The following is a 22,770-nucleotide window of genomic DNA, read 5'->3' on the forward strand; positions in this document are numbered from 1 at the left end:
TTAATTCATAGTTTTGATGCCTTCAGTGTGAATGTACAATTTTCATAGTCATGAAAATACAGAAAAATCTTAAAATGAGAAGGTGTGTCCAAACTTTTGGTCTGTACTGTGTGTGTGTATATATATATATATATATATATATATATATATATAATAATATTTTCATTCATTCATTCACATTTTAATTTTCTCAGATTTTTCTCTTTATAGGTATATAAATGAGAAGGTGTGTCCAAACTTTTGGTCTGTACTGTATATCACACTACACTCTGACTGTCACAGATCTGTTCAAACCATACATTCAACATACCAATAGGGGTATATACCTAAAATTATTGTATCCTAATTATCAATGTGCATTGTTAACTATTACATTTAATGTCTTAATATTTCTTTGAATATTCCTCAAATACAACTTGTATAAGATTTTTCTTTAGTGAATCTTAGGATTTTTAAAGAACTTCTTTGACTTGCAAAGATAGAAATGTCTTAGAAATTCTTCTTACTGGCTACAAACTTTAAGTTACACAAACTGAAAACAGGATGAATGGAATCAATATTATTTGCTCAAATTTCAGATGCTGCAGCTGTCACATACATCATGCAGTAAGGTTACCTTCGCCATGCAAAAAAAACACTTAGTACACAGAAAATGTTAACAGCACAAAAGAATTAATTAATAAATATTAAACATACTATAATTCAATTACCATATATACTCGAGTGTAAGCCGACTCGAGTATAAGCCGAGGTACCTAATTTTACCACAAAAAACGTGGAAAATTTATTGACTTTAGTATAAGCCTAGGGTGGAAATGCAGCAGCTACTGGTAAATTTCCCCATCCTGGTAAGTATTGCACACACATCCCCAATCTTGGTATGCATGCCCCCCTCAACCCTAATCCTGGTATGCATAGCCCCTTCACTCCTTATCCTGGTATACATGGCCTCTTCATCTCCAATCCTGGTATGCATTGCTCCCTCATCTCCACCCTGTTATGCATGATCCTCTCATCCCCAATCCTGGTATGCATGGCCCTCTCATCCCCCAATCCTGGTATTCATGGCCCCCTCATCCCCCAATCCTGGTATGTATAGGGCCCCCTCATCCCCCAATCCTGTTATTCATAGGACACCTCATCCCCCCAATCCTGGTATGCAGAGGACCTCTCATCCCCCAATCCTGGTATGCATAGGATCCCTCATCCCCCTATCTTAGTCTGTATGGCCCTATCACCGCACACATAAAAAAATAAACACTTATACTCACCTGCCTTTCTCACCTCTGCTGCAGCGCTGCTCTTGTCTGCCAGCAGCTCATGTCAGCATCTGAAGCACAGCGTGCGCTCTCAGACACTGATGTGAGCTGTTGCCAGTATATTCACTCCTCTCCTCGCCAGGACTATGGGCGTGGAGAAGAGTGAATATGCATTCTCTTTAGTAGTGGGCACTGTCAGCAGGAGCTCTGGCTCAGCGCTCCTCCATGTACTGAAGAGAATGATAATTCCCTATTCTCCACACCCATGGGCGTTTATACTAGACGTCTGGAAAATGTCACAGGAATCCATATTTTAAATAATTGACTCCTCTCCTCATTGGTTAAATGAAACTTATCAGCAAAGCTCTCAAATATCACTGAATTTCTACAGACATGGATTTTGACATCATATTTTGGCATGGTTTTGTATAATTTTAATAAATGTTTCCTAACTGTAATTTGGAGATGGGCATCTGTGGCTTCTAAGTTGTCAGCTATTTTTAATGGCCTTTGTACGTCAGTTCCTCCAACGTCACCTAGGTCTATTATGTCTCCTCCCAAATCACCTTATATGTCAGTTTCTCGTACGTCAATCATGTCTCCTCCCATGTCCGTTTTTTGTTTGTCCGTTTTTGTCATCCGACACAAGGTCAGCTTCAGTAGCTATTACAGACATGTGTCTCACATCTAGTTCAATTTCCACATTAGAGTTAGAATCCGTAACATCATTAGTATTTGACACTATTTCTACACAGTCGTCCTGCTTAGACTTTTCTGACACGAGCTTATGAAATATGTCAACCAATTGTAAAAAAAATTTCCACTTTTCTTTGTCTCTATGAAATGATGACACCAGCTTAGACTCTAACTTTCTCCATTTTACATTCTCCAAATAAGCTAAGCAACAAAACGTCTAAGTCAGTCTTGTCAGTAGCCTTAAATTTAAGTTTACTTTGCTTAGAGAAAGAATTAATAATATCCTTTTTATCCTCTGCTCATCTGATACTTGAAGTACTTCAATCCATCTGGCACATCTTAGTCCTCCTTCATGTAGGTGCTGTCTGATTCTTGTGACAAAGTTAGTGGAATTCCTGACACTTGGACAACAGGTGTTCAGCCAATGCTTTTCTCCTCACCCCCTTTCCTTGTTCAAGGAGAAGGAATCCACTTTAAATACACAAAAAAATCAGAACTTGTGGCTCACCAAATGTTAAATGTACTTATTTCTGTATATTTTTTATAGAGGACTTCTTATCAGATGTGATTGTTTAAAGAATATATCATGATATTCTTATAAAAAAAAGTAGCGGTTTATTCTTGGATTGTCCATTAAAAAGAATAATTGCAGTAGTTACATAAAGTAAGTGAAATAGTTACAAAGTGATTGATTCTTGAGTGTCCATCTTTCCTTGCCTTGTCAAGTGTCGCGCCCCCGGGGGCCTTACTGTTTGGGGACAGTATGTGTATATATATATATCTATATCACGGTGGCTGGCCCAGGGCGGACAGTGCACAAAAGGGGTAGCGATTACTTATAAAGTTCGGAGAAATTCTTGACGCCACCTGTGGTGTCTGGTGAAGGTCACCAGCGCTGCAGCAGTCCTCTAGGGCAGGTGACAAGGCATCTAAAGATGGTACAGCTCCCCACAGGTGGAGCGGGCCTCAGGGCAGTGTAGATAGATGATGGGTGCACTGGGCGTTGTTGTGCAGGTAGAGAACGCAGCAGGAGTAACAGACAGAGATAGGGGGTTTTGCTTCGTTACCTTTACTGGTACAGCTGATAGATACTGTCTAGGGTAATCTAGGTGAAGGGCGCACTTTTGGACTTCTCCCCAGGGAGCGGGTATAAGGCCTCCTGATCCGTGTCTGCCTCTGTGTAAGCTCCTGGCCAGCCTGCAACTGTGCCTAGCTTATGTGTCTTGCTTTTCACTCCACCTGTTGCTCTGAAGTAGGACCTCCGGTTGGTAACCACTTTCCCTGGATGTCGGGGCCTTCGTGGTTCCTGGTCCTGTATGTGTCTAGCTTCAGGTTTGCCAGGGACTTGTAGTCCTCCTGGGATTCCGGTTATCCCTACTGGGTGTAAAGGGTCCCTGTAGGCTCGGACCCGGTGTCCGGTAGATATACTGGGGTGAGCCTTGTATGCTCCTCTGCCCCCTTGATCACTCCTTTCTTCCACTCGCCTTTGGCCACGCTCGGGGCCCTCACTAGGCTACAGTACTGCTGGAGGCCTAGCTTGCCTCATACAGCAGCGTGCGTGCTGCTCTCACTCTGAGCACTCACTGTAAACTGACTAGAAAAACAACTGAGCTGCCTGGCTTCACCTTCCCTTTATATATCCCTATCAGGGCTCCCTCTGCTGGTATGAGGTGGAAGGTGGAGGTGTTTGCATGTAGTGAGGGTCTCTTGTGGAGAAATCCATCCGTGCACCCTTCCGGGTTCTGTGGCACCATGCGCAGCAGGGCGCCACACAAGCACATGTCAGGATGGAGCACATGTGCTTGGGCCTACATTGGCTGACATCCACACGTAGATCCTTTGTCTGGGGTCCAGTGAAGTCCAAGAGAGCCCCTCCCTATGTTTTACAGGGGTTATATAGGCCCCTCATATCATCTGTTCTTCATATATGGCACTAACTTACACTGAGCTAAGATTAGCACTTTGTGATGTCCGCTAAAAACCTAGTACGAGGCTTCTTCAATGTATGGGTACAGAATTCAGAATAAAAAATGGATATCCATAACTAATATTTAACAGTGCAAAGATACCAGGCGGTAGAGATTTCTTGGGGAAGCAAGGGATCGTAGCATCTCCATACTGAGGGTAACGGACACGCAAAAAAGGGGCAATAGAGCCACATCTGGGGGGCGTCCTAGAGCCCAAGAGGGGTCAGAGTTGCTGCCAAAGGCTCCTCTTAATTTGTTGGAGGTGTCACACCCCCGGTCACACAGCCACCCATTTTCCCATGACCAATGAGCCAATGGAGTGCAGTGCAGGACGGCGCTGTTCATATTTTGCATATTCTACCTGCAGTAATGTTCCTCAACCAGGTGAGGGATCGCAGGCATGTCCAGAGTCAGTGAATGGAGTACAAACTTGGGGAGTTTGGTAACCCTAGTGAGGGCCACAATTCCTCATCGGCTTATTCCGGGGAAGAAGGTCAGCATTTGTTTTATCTATGGGGACGCTAAGGACTACCCTGTGGCCTTAGTGGTCATAGACACAAACTGTGGCACCGACTCCCATTCGGTGAACGTAGTCGAGGACCTGTTGCACTCTGTTATAATAGGGTGGGACTTTGCCTTGTTTTGAAACTTTTGGGAGAAATAAAGGTTGCTGACTTTTTCAGATGACAACCAGGCCGCTCCTAAAGAAACCACATCGCAAGCCGCAGCCAATGGGTTTCCTTTTTGTGTGCTTGTTGGGGATGAGGATGAGGCAGCATCCCCCAGAGGCTAACATCCCTGAGCTGGAGGTGTCCGAGGGAATCTTTGGAACCGCCCAGCTCAGAGACTTAAATCTATAGGAACGTTTGATAATGTCACTGTTCTGAATGGTGTTGCTAAAGAGCCGAGGGCTGACACCCGATATCTGTACTTTGCTGTAAATGAGGAGTTACTAGTTCCAGGGCCGTACAGACGCAGGGTGTTAGATAAGACCCATGCACATGTCTTAGGGGGTCAGCTGGGGGTAGAAAAAACCCAGGAAAATATCCTTCAAAGGTTCTACTGGCCCGGGTGTCACCGAAAGATCGTAAATTATTGTAGGTCCTGTCCCACCTGTCAGTTGACCTCCCCAATGGCTCACTTCCGCAGCTCTACCTATCAATGATGTCCCGTTCGATCGCATTGCCATGGATCTAGTGAGACTGTTATGATCTGCAACAAGTACTAAGGAAAGATAGGGGAAAGCTGTCCCTACAGTAAGACTAAGCTGAATCCCTACGATGTAGCAGGCTGCCTGTTCCTTGTGAACAGACCCGCCTTAGTCCTCGGCCAGTCTGAACAAAGACCTATAGAAATAAGGGAGGGGTCCCTAAAAGTTCTAAGGACTGGGACAAAAATGGGACACCTCCTAAACAGAAGGTTTTGCAGAACACAAAAGACAAACTGACAAAAAGTACTAGAGGTCCCAGAGGACCAAGAAACTGACAAGAGATAGGCACCGAAGCACCAGGCTAGCAAAACAGTCTAACAACACTGAAGTCCAGCAATGCCAGAAGGGCGGAGCTGGAATATATAGGCAGATGGTCACGTGACCGCAAAACACAAGATAGAAAAAACTAACAGGAGGGTTCTAACAGTACCCCCTCTTTTATGAGGATCCTCCAGGCCTAGGCCTATCCGGAAACTTCCTGTGGAAAGCTTTAACAAGCCTAGGAGCAGAGACATCATCCGTCCTTACCCAGGCGTTGTCTTCGGTACCGAAACCCTTCTAGGAGACAAAATACTGTAATTTCCCTCTATGCCATCTAGAATTCATATTCGTAGTCTTCCACCACAGGAGGAACTGTGACAGTGACGTCCCTATCAGAGACGTCAACCTTTTTCAACAAGGAAACATGAAACACAGGATTAATCTTCCAGGAAGTAGGGACATCCAACCTAACAGTAGACTGGTTAACAACGTGAAGCACTTTAAATGGACCCACAAACTTAGGACCCAGTTTTTTAGAGGGAATCCTCAACCGCAGGTTCTTCGAGGACAACCAAACCATGTCACCCACAGTAAACAAAACCTCTTAACGTTTCCTGTCAAAATACTTCTTGGACTTTTTGTTAGCCTCTTGACGGTTACAACGTACATTAGTCCAAACTCTCTCCAAATCACCGGAAAAATTCTCCTCCTCCGGCACCGCCGACCCCAATTTGGAGAACGAACCAAAAGACGTATGTCTCCCAGTGCAACAAAAAAAAGGAGAACACCCAGCAGAGGAGGATGTATGATTATTAAGAGCAAATTCTGCGAGAGGCAGAAACTCCGACCACACCTCTTGATTGTCCGCCACAAAACAACGCAAAAACTGTTCAAGATCCTGGTTCTTTCTTTCAGTCTGTCCATTAGACTCAGGATGATAACCAGACGAAAATGACAAATGGACTCGCAACCTGTCACAAAAAGCACGCCAAAAGCGAGCCACAAACTGAGGTCCTCTATCAGAAACAATATCTGTGGAAATGCCATAGAGCTTGACAATCTCCTTAACAAACGCCTTAGCGAGTGTCTTGGCGCAGGGCAACTTAATGAATGGAACCAAGTGACACATCTTACTAAAACGGTCCATGACCACCCAAATGACAGTAAAACCCTCGGACACAGGAAGATCAGTAATAAAATCCATAGTGAGATGCGTCCAAGGCGCACTAGGAACCTCCAGAGGGCAAAGCGACCCCACAGCAGGAGTATGTGAAGCCTTTGACCTAGCGCACACAGTACACTGACGCACCCACTTGATGACTTCCTTCTGCCATCCAGGCCACCAAAAACTGCGACTGATCAGTTTCTTAGTCTCCGAAGTTCCTGGATGACCTGCCAACAGAGACTCATGACACTCCACAAACAAATCTCTCCTAAAGGCTCTAGGCACAAACAACCTCCCTTGGGGAGTGTTAGATGGAGCATCATCTTGAGCTTTCAGAATCCCATTCTCCAAAACGGAGTCCAAAGCCGCCACCACAACTCCTTTCTGTAAAATGCTCTCCTCCTCCTCGGCAACGACCGTAGGAGAGAAGCTGCTAGATAAAGCATCGGCTTTAACATTCTTAGTACCAGGGATATAGGTAACAGAAAAATGAAACCGAGAAAAAAAAAGTGCCCACCAAGCTTGACGGGCATTCAAGCGCTTGGCAGCATCCTGATAGATCAAATTCTTATGATCTGCGAAAACCTGAATAGGAAATCTAGCGCCTTCCAAAAAATGATGCCAATGTTCAAACGCGAGTTTAATAGCCAGCAACTCCCGATTTCCAACATCATAATTCAGTTCGCTTTCCGAAAATTTTTTCGAAAAGAAGGCACAAGGATGTACTCCACCCTTGTTCTCCTGAGACAAAACTGCTTCGACCCCCACCGATGAAGCATCGACCTCGACCAAAAAAGGCTTGGTCTCATCAGGCTGCATAAGGATAGGGGCAGAACTGAACCTCTCTTTGAGATACTCAAACGCTTCAATGGCCTCAGTAGTCCACTGGGCCGTATTTGCACCTTTCCTGGTGAGATCGGTTAGAGGTTTAACAATTACATAAAAATTCTTAATGAATTTCCTGTAATTGGCAAAACCCAAAAATCTCTGTATAGATTTCAAACCTATAGGCCTAGGCCATTCCTGCACAGCCTGAACCTTCACAGGGTCCATCTCAAAGCCCTCGCTGGAGACAATGTAGCCCAAAAAACTAATTTTCTGCACAGCAAACTCACATTTCTCCAGCTTAGCAAAGAGTGAATTATCACTCAATAACTGCAAAACTTCACGGGACTCCAGATCTGGTGAATAAATCAAAATGTCATCCAAATACACAACCACATTCTTACCAATCAGAGGTCTCAGGATGTCATTAATAAGGTTCTGAAAAATGCAGGTGCATTGGTAAGACCAAAAGGCAACACCAGATTCTCAAAATGAGCTACCGGAGTGTTAAAAGCAGTTTTCCATTCATCACCCTCCTTCACACGTAACAAATTGTATGCCCCCCGGAGATCAATTTTGGAGAACCACTTACCTCCCACTAACTGGTTAAACAAGTCAGGAATTAACGGTAATGGGTAGGAATTGCGTACGGTAATCTTATTAATTTCATGAAAATCCAGACATGGATGTAAACTGCCGTCCTTTTTTTTAACAAAGAAGAATCCAACTGCCACAGGCGACTTAGAAGGTCTAATGTGACCAGCAGCCAGGCTAGTGTGTATGTACTCCTCCAAAGCCTTTCTTTCAACGATAGGTATCTTGAATAGGTACAGGTAATTCCACTTTTTCCACAGCCGCAATGCGATCATTACAACATTTATCATAGCACTTCGGACTCCAAGACTTAATCACATTAGTAGACCAGTCCAATAAAGGATTGTGCAGTTTTAACCAAGGTAATCCTAGAACAACTGGAGAGGGTAAATTATCCAAAACAACCAAGTCCAAAATTTCTTGGTGAACTCCATTGATAGTGAGAGGAAATGCAGCAGTCTTGTGAGTAATACATTTCAAAGGAGTGTTATCAATTGCAACCACAGAAATAGGTGATGACAAAGGTTTGGATTTCAATTTAAGGTTTTCCAAAAACCCTTTATCAATCACATTAAGTGTTGAACCACAATCCACAAATACCTGAAATTCAATCAAATCTCCCTGCAGAGTAGTACTCCCAGAAAGAAACTCTCCTGCAGAGCGTAAACAAGCTATACGGGCGTAACTGACTTTTTTTTTTCTTTACTTCAACGACGCTCACAGAAACTTAATCAAATGGTCACCTTTACCACAATAAAGACACAATCCCTCGGCTAATCTCCAGTCTTTTTCCTGAGAGCGGAGTGACATCCCCCCAACCTCCATCGGTTCCCCACAGTCAGAGCAGATTTTCTGGAAACTAGGACCTGAAGTTACAGGAGTCTTTACCTCATTGAGCCTGCACCTCAGTCTCCTGTCTATACGGACAGCTAATTGCATAGCTTCCTGCAGAGTCTCAGGTGCAGGGAATGCAATTAGCAAATCCTTAACCCTTTCACTCAGACCAGCAAGAAATAAACTTTTCAGCGCCGAATCATTCCACTTAACTTCTGAAGCCCACCTTCTAAAGCGTGTGCAATAATTTTCAACATCATCAGACCCCTGATTCAAACGTCTAAGTTCTGATTCAGCAGATGAGATTCGATCAGGATTGTCATATAATAGCCCCATAGCAGAAAAAAATTCTTCAACAGAACTTAAACACGGATCATTAGGCTGGAGAGAAAAGGCCCAACCCTGTGGTTCTTTGCGCAAAAGTGACATAATAAAACCAATGCGCTGTGATTCATTCCCAGAGGATCTTGGTCTCAAACGAAAATATAACAAACAAGCATTTTTAAAGGAAAAAAAATCTTGCTGTTTACCATAAAAAAACATCAGGCAGTCCTACCTTAGGTTCGACAAAATGCACTCCAGGACAGCTACTCACGTGTTGCTGAAGCTCGGCCACCTCCAGAGACAATCCCTGCAGGCGTTGAGCCAACTCCTGGACGGAAACCATACTGATCCCCGAATTTCTTTCCTTTTAGTTTTTTTGGGCTGGACTTACTGTTATGATCTGCAACAAGTACTAAGGAAAGATAGGGGAAATCTGTCCCTACAGTAAGACTAAGCTGAATCCCTACGATGTAGCGGGCTGCCTGTTCCTTGTGAACAGACCCGCCTTCGTCCTTGGCCAGTCTGAACGAAGACCTATAGAAATAAGGGAGGGGTCCCTAAAAGTAGTAAGGACTGGGACAAAAATGGGACACCTCCTAAACAGAAGTTGTTGCAGAACACAAAAGACAAACTGACAAAAAGTACTAGAGGTCCCAGAGGACCAAGAAACTGACAAGAGATAGGCACCGAAGCACCAGGCTAGCAAAACAGTCAAACAACACTGAAGTCCAGCAAAGCCAGAAGGGCGGAGCTGGAATATATAGGCAGATGGTCACGTGACCGCAAAACACAAGATAGAAAAAACTAACAGGAGGGTTCTAACAGAGACCTCTGGTCAAGTCTGCCAGAGGACATCAGTATATCCTGGTGGTACTGGACTATGCTACCCGTTATCTGGAGACCGTACTACTACTAAACTCCTCCAAGTGTATAGCCTGGGAGTTGATCCATATCTTTTCCAGGACAGGGTTACCTAAAATGATACTAATGGACCACGGGACTCCATTTATGTCAAAGGTGATGAAGGAGTTGTGCAAGACCCTGCAAATCACACAACTCAGGACCTCAGTCTACCACCCACAGACAGATGGCTTAGTAAAGACGTTTAATAAAACCTTGAAGGCCATGTTAAAGAAGGTTGTAGAGAAAGACAGCCAGGACTGGGACTGTCTACTGCCGTACCTACTATTCTCTATCCGAGTTCCACAGGCCTCTATTGGATTCTCCCCTTCTAAGCTGTTGCATGGCGGACACCACCGCGGACTCGAGAATGTAGCAAAGGAGACCTGTGAGTCGGAGTCTACACCATGCTGCAGTGTAATCGAACATAGGGCCCATATGCAAGAAAGGATTGCAGAGGTGATGCCCATCATGAAAGAACACCTTCTCAGAGCACAAGAGGCACAGTCGAGGGTGTGCAATAGGTCTGCGAGGGTGAGACACTCCAACACTGGGGATCGGATACTGGTGCTAGTACCTACGATGGACCAACCAGGGAGGAGGAAGCCCTACCAGGTGTACCATGTCAACCTGATTAAGCCATTGCGAGATAGGGAGCCCATGGAAGCTCCGTATTTGGTGGCGAAGTTTGAAGCCAACGTGGGAGAGGTCAAACTGGCAGAATCTCTTTCACGTGCCCAGAGGCAACAATGCCGAGAGTTGCTGCAGCGGAACAGGGTGCTTAGGGAGCCTCATGTCCGAGTGAACATGAAGCCATGTCAGATTCCTGAAGCCCACTAAGAGGTGATATCAAAACATGTGAAGTGGATGCTGAGCCTGGGAGTCATTGAAGAGTCCAAGAGTGGCTGGTCCACTCCCATAGTCTTCGTGCCAAAACCAGATGGAGAACTTCAGTTTTGCAATGACTATAGGAAACTGAATGAGGTATCTAAGTTCGATTCATACCCATTGCCCAGGGTAGTAAAAGAACTAATTGAAAGGCTAGAGCCGGCGAGGTACATTACCACTCTTGACCTCACAAAAGACTATTGGCAAATTCCTATGGCCCAAGATGCCAAGGAGAAGACTGCCTTTTCAACGCCAGATAGGTGTTTTCAGTACACAAAGATGCCGTTTGGATTGCAATGAGCTCGAGCTACCTTCCAGAGAGCCATGGACCGGATCCTTGCTCCCCACAAGAAGTATGCAGCGGCCTACCTGGATGATATCGTGAACCACAGCCAGGACTGGAGAAGCCATCTGATCAAAGTTCAGGCGATATTCGATGCTCTTTGAAAGGCTGGGTTTTCAATCAACCCGAAGAAATGTGGCATGGGCATGGAGGAAACTAAATATTTGGGCTATGTCATAGGCAGAGGCGAGATAAAGCCTCAAACAAATAAAGTTGACGCAATTCAGGGTTGGCCACAACCTCACTCAAAAAAGCAGGTCGGATCGTTCCATGGCATCGTGGGCTACTACCTTCGGTTCATCCCTAACTTCTGCATGATAGCCGTCCCTTTGACAAACTTCCTTAAAGGTACAAAATCGGCTATGACCAAGTGGTCTCCAGAAGCTGAGACTTCTTTCCAGGAACGAAAGCAAGCCCTGTGTAAACAGCCAGTGTTGGTGGCACCAGATTTCTCTAAAGAGTTTGTGGTCCAAATTGTTCTGTCAGATACCGGGCTGGCTGCTGTCCTGTCACAAGAGATGAATGGGGAAGAGCACCCCATAATGTATTTAAGCCAGAAGTTGACATTTTGTGAGGAGAATTACTCCATAGTGGAGAAGGAATTTTGGCCAATAAGTGGGCGTTGGACACTCTAAGATACTACCTCTTAGGCAGGAAGTTCAGGCTGGTGTCAGACAATGGCCTACTAAGGTGGATGAGCGAGAAAAAGGGTAACAATGCCCGAGTGACCAGGTGGTTCCTAGCCCTTCAGGATTTTAGCTTCCATGTAGAGCATAGACCTGGGAAACTGCATGGCAATGCTGACGCATTGTCCAGGATCCACTATTTCTTTAGCGGAAGGTGCCAAGGCCTCTGGCTTTGGCGGAAGAGTCCAAAAAAGTCCACCAGAAGAGCCTCTTTGGAATTGGGAATTTCACGAGCATCTATCATGCGAATCCTGAAATCTATTGGGTGGAAAGCTTATCGTCCACATCTAATTCATGGTTTATTGGAGGATGATCCAGACAGGTGGCTGCAATTTAATGAGATTATGCTTAATGAAATTGAAGAAAATCCAGTAATTTTAGATAACATTATGTGGAGTGATGAAGCTTTTTTCAAATTATCCGGCCATGTTAACAGACATAATTGTATTTACTGGTATAATTCTATTTACTGGTATAATGAGAACATGCATTTAACATTAGAGCAACAACTAAATGAGCCTGGTGTCAATGTTTGGGGTGGTATTTCAAGTTTTGGAGTTTTAGGACCAATATTTTTTGATGGAACAGTCACAGGAGAGAAGTATCTCAAAATTCTAATGAATCAAGTTGTTCCCCAGTTACAGCAACATCCTAATTCAAATTACCTTTATTTCCAACAAGATGGGGCCCCTCCACATTATTCAAGAGTAGTTCGTGAGTATCTTGATGAAACATTTCCTAATAAATGGATTGGCCGAAGAGGCCCACTTGATTGGCCGGCACGTTCACCAGACTTGACCCCAATGGATTTTTTCTTTTGGGGAGTACTCAAGGACAAAGTTTATAGTCGAAAACCAAAAAGTGACAGTGATTTGAAAAATGACATAACAGATGCATTTCAAGAAATTAATACCCGAAGAGACTTGTGCAAAAAAGTTTGTTGAAGCGTATGAGGCAGACTTCAAAGCTGTGCAAATTGTAAGTAAAACAGTTTGAGCACCTACGTTGATAAAATTTAAGGGCTTTTGTATTATTGTTCAGAATAAAATTTAATTGTCAATGTTATGCTTGTGTTAGTAAATATCTTTTATATATAAATCAAAATAAATGTTATTATTTTCTGGCCATCTACTTTTGGACCACCCTGTATGTATACACTGTGTGCAGAATTATTAGTCAAATGCGTATTTTGCTCACATGATACTTTTTATACTTGTTGTCCTACTCCAAGCTGCATAGGCTTGAGAACCAACTACCAATTAAGTAAATCTGGTGATGTGCATCTCTGTAATGAGGAGGGATGTTGACTAATTACATCAACACCCTATATAAGGTGTGCTTAATTATTACGCAGCTTCCTTTCCTTTGGCAAAATGGGTCAGAAGAGAGATTTGGCGGGCTCTGAAAAGTCCAAAATTGTGAGATATCTTGCAGAGGGATGCAGCAGTCTTGAAATTTCCAAACTTTTGAAGCGTGATCACCAAACAATCAAGCGTTTCATGGCAAATAGCCAACAGGGTCGCAAGAAGCGTGTTGGCCAAAAAAGGCGCAAAATAACTGCCCATGAATTGAGGAAAATCAAGCGTGAAGCTGCCAAGATGCCATTCGCCACCAGTTTTGCCATATTTCAGAGCTGCACAAGGTGTGCGATACTCAGGGACATGGCCAATGTAAGGAAGGCTGAAAAACGACCACATTTGAACAAGAAACATAAGATAAAACGTCAAGAATGGGCCAAGAAATATCTTAAAACTGATTTTTCAAAGGTTTTATGGACTGCTGAAATGAAAGTGACTCTTGATGGGCCAGATGGATGGGCCAGAGGCTGGATCAGTAAAGGGCAGAGAGCTCCACTCCGACTCAGACGCCAAGCAAGGTGGAGGTGGGGTACTGGTATGGGCTGGTATCATCAAAGATGAACTTGTGGGACCTTTTCGGTTTGAGGATGGAGTGAAGCTCAACACCCAGACCTACTGCCACTTTCTGGAAGACAACTTCTTCAAGCAGTGGTACAGGAAGAATTCGGTATCGTTCAAGAAAAACATGATTTTCATGCAGGACAATGCTCCATCACATGCAACCAACTACTCCACAGCGTGGCTGGCCAGTAAAGGTCTAAAAGAAGAAAAAATAGTGACATGGCCCCCTTGTTCACATGATCTGAACTCCATAGAGAACCTGTGGTCCATCATAAAATGTGAGATCTACAGGGAGGGAAAACAGTACACCTCTCGGAACAGTGTCTGGGAGGCTGTGGTGGCTGCTGCACACAATGAAAACTGATCAAGCAACTGACAGAATCTATGGATGGAAGGCTGTTGAGTGTCATCATAAAGAAAGGTGGCTATATTGATCAGTAATTTTTTTGGTTTTTGTTTTTGCATGTCAGAAATGTTTATTTCTAAATTTTGTGCACTGATATTGGTTTACCTGGTGAAAATAAACAAGTGAGATGGGATTATATTTGGTTTTTATTAAGTTGCCTAATAATTCTGCACAGTAATAGTTACCTGCACAAACAGATAGCCAAATCTAAAAAAAACCCACTCCAACTTCCAAAAATACTAAGCTTGGATATTTGAGTTTTTTGGGTTGATTGAGAACATAGTTGTTGATCAATAATAAAAATAATCCTCTAAAATACAACTTGCCTAATAATTCTGCCCACAGTGTAATGTGTGTGTATATATGTGTATATATAGTGGCTTGCAAATGAATTCAACCCCTTGGCTTTTTACCTTTTTTCTTACATTACAACCTGTGTTTAAATATTTTTGTAAACCTATTTCTGTGTGATGCTTCAGCACTAAATAGCCTAAGATGAAGTGAGAAAAATATAGACATTAAATTTATGGGCTCAAATAACTAAAAATTGGCATGTTTATGTGTATATACCCCTTTTGCTATGAAGCCCCTAAAAATTTTTGGTGCAAGCAATTACCTTCATAAGTCACATGCTTAGTGAAAGAAAGTCCTCCTGTGTGCAATCCGTGTCACATGGTTTTCAGTATATACTTACTTTTTCTGATAGACCACAGAGGCTGCAACACCAAGCAAGAGAGCACCACTAACCGAACACTGTGAAGACCAAGGAGATCTCCAAACAAGTCGGGGACAAATTCATGGTTAGGTTTTGACAAAAAATCCCAATCTCTGATGATCCCCTGGAGCACCATCAAATCCATTATCACATGGAAAGAACATGGTACCAAAACAAACCTGCCAAGAGAGCTGCTCACCGGGCAAGGAAGGCATTAATCAGAGAGGCAGCACAGAGACCAAAGATAATCCTGAAGGAGCTGCAGAGTTCCCAAGCAGAGACTGGAGTATTGGTCCATACGACCACAATAAGCCACACATTCCATAGAGGTTGTGTTTATGGAAGTGGGCAGAAAAAAAGCCTTTACTTGCACACAAAAATTATAAGGCTCATTTTGATTTTTGTCAAAATACGTGGCAGATTCACCAGATATATAGAGGAAGGTGCTGTGGTCAGCACACTAAATTTAACTTTTAAACCAGACGCTATGTCTGGTGCCAAACAAACACAGCTAATTACCCCAAGAACACCATCCCCACAGTGAAACATGGTTGTGGCAGCATCATGCTGTGGGTATGTTTTTCGGCAACAGGGACAGGGAAAATGATCAGTCAAGGGAAATATGGATAGTGCAAAATACAGGGATATTCTTGAACAAAACCTGTTAGTGATTTAAGACTGGGATGGAAGTTCACCTTCCAACAAGACAATGACCCAAAGCATACTGCTAAAGAAACACTCGAGTGGTTTAACCCCTTTACCACCTTGAGCGTATGAGTTAATCTAAAGTGGTATCGCTGCACTCCATGCGGGCTCCAGCGCTGAGCCTGCATGTTTTCGGGCACAAGTCAGCTGTACAGATCAATTGTCATGTGCCCCTAACATGCCTCGGGTGGAATCACAATCCATCTGTGGCTGTTAACTAGTTAAATGCCGCTGTCAATCTCTGACAGCGGCATTTAACTCACGCTTACCGAAAGCTCGTCACTAATCCCGCCCAACGGTACCTGTGTCACATGACCGCGGTTCGGCATAACAACCTGGGGTCGTCATTACCCGGATCCCATGAGCGCCGCCCAGCGGTTGGTACTCCTAGCAAGTGAGCATTTTAATTACCCACACCCGGACTGACGCTCTGCTATGTGTAACACAGGTAATTTCAAGATCGCCGCTTCTAGTCTCCCATGGAGACATGAAACGTGTAAAGTTTAAAAAAAAAAAAAAAAATGTTTTTAAAAATCTTAAAAAATATAAAAGTTCAAATCACCCCCTTTTTGTCCCATTCAAAACCGATCGGTAAACAGCATAACGAGAAAAGAAATCAAAGCACCAGAATTGCGTTTTTTTGGTTGCCGCAACATTGCAATGAAATGCATTTACAGGCGATCAAAAGATCGTATCTATCCCAAAATTGTATCAATAAAAACGTCTGTTTGGCATGCAAAAAATAAGCTCTCACCCGGCTCCAGATCCCGAAAAATGAAGACGCTACAGGTCTCAGAAAATGGGTGGCACTTGTTTTTTTTTGCAAACTTTGGATTTTTTTTTACTACTTAAATAAAAAAGAACCTATAAATGTTTAGTGTCTATGAACTCATAATGACACGGTGAATTATAATGGCAAGTCAATTTTAGCATTCAGGGAACATGGTAAAAAAAAACAATTGTGGAATTGCACTTTTTTGCAATTTCAACGCACTTTGAATATTTTTCCTGTTTTCCAGTACCCGATATGGTAAAACCAATGGTGCTGTTCAAAACTATAGCTCACCCCACAAAAAACAAGTCCTCACATGGCCATATTTACTGAAAAATAAAAAACGTTATGGCTCTGGGAAGACGAAGGGCAAAAAATGAAAATGGAAAAACCCAAGGTGGTAAAGATGTTAAGGGGAAACGTGTAAATGTTTCGGAGTGGCCTAGTCAATCTGGCATTTCAGAGTAGTTGCCTGATGTAAAATTGTATTTTATTCGTCTTTCCAATGAGTGATGTGACAAGTCATTGGCGGAGTTACATGATCAGTATCGGCAAGAAAGACAGCAGTCAGCAAGAAATCTCAGATTATTACAGATCATGAAGACAGAGTAGGGAGACTACTGAGAACTTGTGTCCACCACTGAAGATGGACTTAACACACCAGTCTAAGGAGAGCATGACGCTCTATTGCAGATGAAAATGTAATGTCTTTACAGAATCACACTTTAATTGATGTATATGCATGCAGAGATAGCTGTCATTGACTAGGATCGCTCACTAGATGTTTTCCAACAAACTTTTATATAATTCTGCTCCTCTTCTTATTCCCTTTACCTTGCTGTCTACAGATCGGACTTCATTTACAACATGACTTAGTTTGTATGTTCTCCCCGTGTTTGCGTAGGTTTCCTCCGGTTTCTCCAGTTTCCTCCCACTCTCCAAAGACATACTGATAGGAAATCTGGGTTGGTGGACCCAATGGGGACAGTAATGACAATATCTTTAAAGCGCTGCGCAATATGATTCCGCTATATAAGTAAGAATATTAAATGAATAACTAAACTTTCACATTTTCTGTTGCTAGTTCTTTGGTGAGTGGGTAGGTGAAGGGATCCGAGTGGTATCCTTCCCCTGTTCCCCTTCCCCTGTGCTTTTTCTAACTTTATCCAACATTGAAATTTATTTAACTTTGCATATTCCTTTATTAAGCGGTATGGCTTCAGTCCTGTAAAAAATATACTTGCATCAAAGTTGTCTGAAAACCACTGCTTTATTACTTGGTCTACTTGTTTGACTTTTCAGTACTGGGTTACTATGCACTGGGAGTAAGAATTCTGGCTATGGAGGGGAACGCATCTTAGGAATGTTTGCTCCCATACAAGGTGTTGAGCTCAGGTGTCCTAAGTGTTCAGGGAGATCATGAAACCAAATTACTTAATAAAGTTATTTGCAGAGTTAAATAACTTTAATGCTGGACAGAAATGGCAAAAAAAAAACTGAAATTGTAAATACTCTTTAAGGGAAGCACTAGAGAAAATTACTTCGCTATTATTTTGTGCATGTAGTGTGTATGCCCTGATTGATATACCATGTCTGGGTTGTTTGCCATCGTTATTCCTTCTTCCTCTCTATTCTGGTTTCCCCTAATGTAGACTATATTTCCCACAATGAGAGTCTTGTCATAACATAATACTCTTGCGCCTATCTAATTGTTCTGTGCAATGTGCTAAAGTAAAAAATAAATTAAGTTTTTCTGTCTGTGATTTATAGTGGCATAAAGCTCTGTGAAATTTTAAGTAGGAGAAAACAAGTTTCATGCAATATTTGTAAAAGGCTATGGTTCTAATCCGTGCAAGCTTCCCGGGGCATGTGAAGGAGTCTATTTGAATCTTAAGCACATCTACAAGAAGAAAGCTGTTCTATTTTGATCAACGGCAGTAAGGTTCTTTCAAGGTTAAAGGATTGAAATAAAATCATTTCACCGCAGCATTGTGCTTTCTGCGGGAGGACTGAAGGGGCACATGTCTACAGTTGTGAGCTCTAGTACTCTTTTATCTGTACCTAAAGAATTAACTAAAAATCACATTTCTGGTCCTCAGTTGTTTTAAGTTCTTAAAAGGCACATAATGAAATAAGATTAGTAGACAGCCCCTGTTTCCATGGGCGGACACCCTCCCTGAGGTAAGCCTGGCCTGGCCACAGTTCCTTTAAGGCACACTCTGGGGAAATGTCTCACTGCAAAACACAGTCCATAAGAATCAAATCATTTGGGGCCATGACAAAACAAAAGGTTTTTTTTTTTTTCTTCTTCCCATTGATCTAATCTGGAGAGGTTATATGCACAAATATGCCATATTGATAAATTGATAGGGGTTATAAATGATATATCCTATATGTTAAAATTAATTTGTCAGGTCATACTTGATATTCTGATACATGTAAGCTTTCTTTTCAGACATACCACACCCTTTAGTGATAGTAGTAACAGATAACATTTTTTTTTATTATTTAAAATGACTTCTTAGGGAGCTGTAGATTGAGATTACCTGAAACTTTGGATTCAGTTTTCTCACATCTGTTTGATTCTGTAAATTATTATTTTCACTCTCTATTTCCAAGAATAAGATTGTGTTCACATTTGGTGAAAGTATCTATCACAGATTCAGTTGCAGCAGTAGACTGTGTGTCAAAGTGACACACACCATGATAGAAGTCCCACTATATCTCAGTGGCAACCATTGGGCATTGATGGTATTTGTCATTGGTTTATCTAGCACTTTGTAGTGTTTATAAATGAAAACTGCTCCACTAATATTAAGAGAGCCTTAGAGCTGCTCTGTTTGCTTTGGGATAATTAGATGTCACACTTCCATTTAGATCTTCTTCTCTCCACCTGAATTATTCCATAAACACTTTATAGGGAGCTGCAGCTGAACCCCCTTCTCACCCCCATGCTGCATATCATGTTTGTAAGTGTTCATGAATTTCTTCTAAGGAAAAATCATTCAGGAATGGGGAATGTAGGCATATTAAAGGTAAGAAAGCACCCACTGCTCTCGTTATATAGACTTTCAGTTGAGCCTGTCTTAACCCCTTCACCCCTGAGCCTGTTTTCACCTTCATGACCGGGCCAAATTTTACAATTCTGACCAGTGTCATTTTAAGGTAATAACATTGGAGCGCTTCTGAGACTATTTTTTCTTCACATATTGTACGTAATGATAGTGGTAAAATGTGTTTGATATGACTGGCGTCACTTTGTTAAAAAATTGGAAAGTTGCTGAAAAGTTTGAAAATGTTGCGATTTTCAAATTTTGAATTTTCATGCCCTTAAATCAGAGCGATATGTCACACAAAATAGTTAATAAATAACATTTCCCATATGTCTACTTTACATCAGCACAATTTTGTAACCAAAATAATATTTTTTTTGTTAGGAAGTTATAAGGATTAAAAATTGACCAACGATTTCTCATTTTTCCAACCAAATTAACAAAATCATTTTTTTAGGGATCACATCACATTTGAAGTGACTTTGAAGGGCCTTTATGACAGAAAATACACAAAAGGGACATCATTCTATAAACTGCACCCCTGAAGGTGCTCAAAACCACATTCAAGAAGCTTATTAACCCTTCAGGTGCTTCACAGGAATTTTTGGAATGTGGAAGAAAATAATGAACATTTAACTTTTTTTCACAAAAAAAAAATTACTTTAGACCCATTTTTTTTTTCACAAGGGTAACAGGAGAAATTGCACCATACCATTTATTGTGGAATTTCTCCAGAGCAAGCCGATGTGCTATATGTGGGGGAAAACCACTGTTTGTGCACACAGTAGGGCTTTGAAGGGAATGAGGGCTATTTGACTTTTTGAATGTAAAATTTGCTGGAATAATTAGAGGACGCCATGTCGGGTTTGGAGAGCCTCTAATTTGCCTAAACAGTGGAAACCCTCCACAAGTGACCCCATTTTGGAAACTGAACCCCTCAGTGAACTTATCTAGATGTGTGGTGAGCACTTGAACCCCAAATTGCTTCATCGTAGTTTATAATGTAGAGCCGTGAAAATTTAAAAAATCCTATTTTTCACACAAAAATGTTTTTTGGCCCCAATTTTTTTTATTTTCGAAGGGGTAACAGGAGAAAATGGACCCCAAAATTTGTTGTGCAATTTCTCCTGTGTCTGCGATACCCTACATAGGTCGAAAACTACTTTTGATGCACAGTGCAAAGCTCAGGAGGGAAGAAGCGCCATATTGGAGTTCAGATTTTGCTGGACTGGTTGAGGGTGCCATGTCACAGTGGTTGGGCTCTGAGGTGCCAGAACAGACCCCCCATATGAGACCCCAATTTACAAACTACACCTCTCAATGAATTCATCTAGGGGTGCAGTGATCATATTGACACCACAGGTGGGTCACACAATTTTATACCATTGGGCAGTGAAGAAAAAAATAATTACATTTTTACCACTAAAATTTTGTTTTAACCCCAGATTTTACATTTTTGTACTGGGAAATGAGTGAAAATGGCATAAAAATTTGTCCCACAATTTCTGCTGAATGTAGAATTACTCCATATGTGGCTGTGTAGTACTGCTCAGCCACTTGGTGAAACTTGAGAGGGACAAAGCGTTATTTGCCTTCTTGAGTGCAGATTTTTATAGAATAGCTTGCAGGATCCATATACAGAGCTCCTAAGTGCTAGAATAGCAGAATCCCCCCTCAAGTGACCACATCTTGGAAATTATACCCCTTTGGGAATTTATCTACAGATGTAGTGATGATTTTGACTCCATGAGTGTTTTCCTCAAACAACCAGCCACTGATGTTGCTCAGTGAAAATTGTAAACTGCCGTTGTAGTGAACAATACGCTGTAGTGCCCAGCTAATGCTTTTGGAGAGACCGGCTTTCGTAAATTAGGCGGACTCTCATCGCTACAGAAATGCCAAACATGTGGATGCTAACTCTGGTTAAGGCACACTCTGAAGCTCAAAAGGGAGAGGCAGCATTTGGGTTAGGGAGCGCAGAATTTGCTGAATTTCTTTTGGGGGGCGAGGAGCCATAGGACTTTTCCAGAGCCTTTCTACTACCAGTAGCGTGGAAGCCCCCTATATTTCCGATAACCGATGACTGACCTGAGTATGGACTTGCTTTTGTTAATAACATTTTGGTTCACATTTATCCGGCGCTCTACGCTGAGCACTTCTAATCAGGGCTTCCATTTAAATCTCCGAATGAAGTGGTTCAGATGAAACCTTCTATAATGAGGGAGCAAGTTACTCTGGACTCCTTCTGGCCTCTATTCAGTGGTGTCCTTTTTTTTCCAGAAGTGCACAAAACTGTTGCCGACGGCACTTTTATGCACGCTTAATAAAAAGACGGACATCGTTAGATCATAGGCCAAACGGTGTCCACAATGCCTTCATCTGCCTCATTATAGGAGATCTTCTGCCAGGGGTTCCGTCTGAATCACGTATTTCAGAGATTTACATGGAAACCCCTTGGAACCCCTCTTTACTTAGATCTTTGGGAGGCAGAATGAACTAATCAACAGCAGGTGAATAATTGGTTTTATTTATTTTTTACGCCGTTCCTCATGTGGTATAAGTGATTAGACTATTTTATTCTTTGGGTCAGTGCGATTACAGCGATATCAGATTTATAATCTGGTTTTTATGTTTGGCTGGTGTCACACACTGTAAAAAAAAAAGAAAAAAAAAAAGCTTTTTTATTGCAAAAACTATTTTTTTGCATCTCCATATTTTGAGAGCTATAATTTTTCCATATTTCAGCCCAGATAGTCATGTGAAGGCTTGTTTTTTGTGAGACATGTTGAAGTTTTTATTGGTAATGTTTTCGGGCACCTGACATTTTTTCATCGCTTTCTATTCTGATTTTTGGGAGTCAGAATGAACAAAAATCAGCAATTCAGGAATTGTGTTTTTTTTCATGTCATTCTACGTGTGGTAAAATTGATGAAGCAGCTTTATTCTTTGGGTCATTACATTTACACCGATACTACATATATATTTTTTTATGTTTTGTAGCTTTTACACAATGAAAACTATTTTATAGAAAAAATAATTATTTTTGCATCACTTTCTGACAGCTGTAACTTTTTTATTTTTCAGCTGATGGAGCAGTATACTGGGACAAGATGAAGTTTTCAGCGATACCATTTATATTTACATTCCTCTTTTTGAAGTTTTTTTTCCACTTTTTTTTTTTTTTCTATTTCACTTTTTCACTTCGTCCCACTATGGGACTTTCACTTTTTTGCAGGCTGAATGGTTAA

At 42.0% G+C, this 22,770-nt stretch overlaps 1 protein-coding gene across 3 annotated transcripts in view; it reads left to right on the forward strand.

The window, feature by feature from the left end:
• SLC12A7 (solute carrier family 12 member 7) overlaps positions 1 to 22,770 on the forward strand; it is a 531,598-nt gene that overhangs the window by 161,209 nt on the left and 347,619 nt on the right. The window lies entirely within an intron of this gene.

This window comes from Phyllobates terribilis, unplaced genomic scaffold (assembly GCF_046119375.1).
Source record: "Phyllobates terribilis strain yellow unplaced genomic scaffold, ASM4611937v1 Scaffold_4__5_contigs__length_816908805, whole genome shotgun sequence".
Classification (NCBI taxonomy): domain Eukaryota; kingdom Metazoa; phylum Chordata; class Amphibia; order Anura; family Dendrobatidae; genus Phyllobates; species Phyllobates terribilis.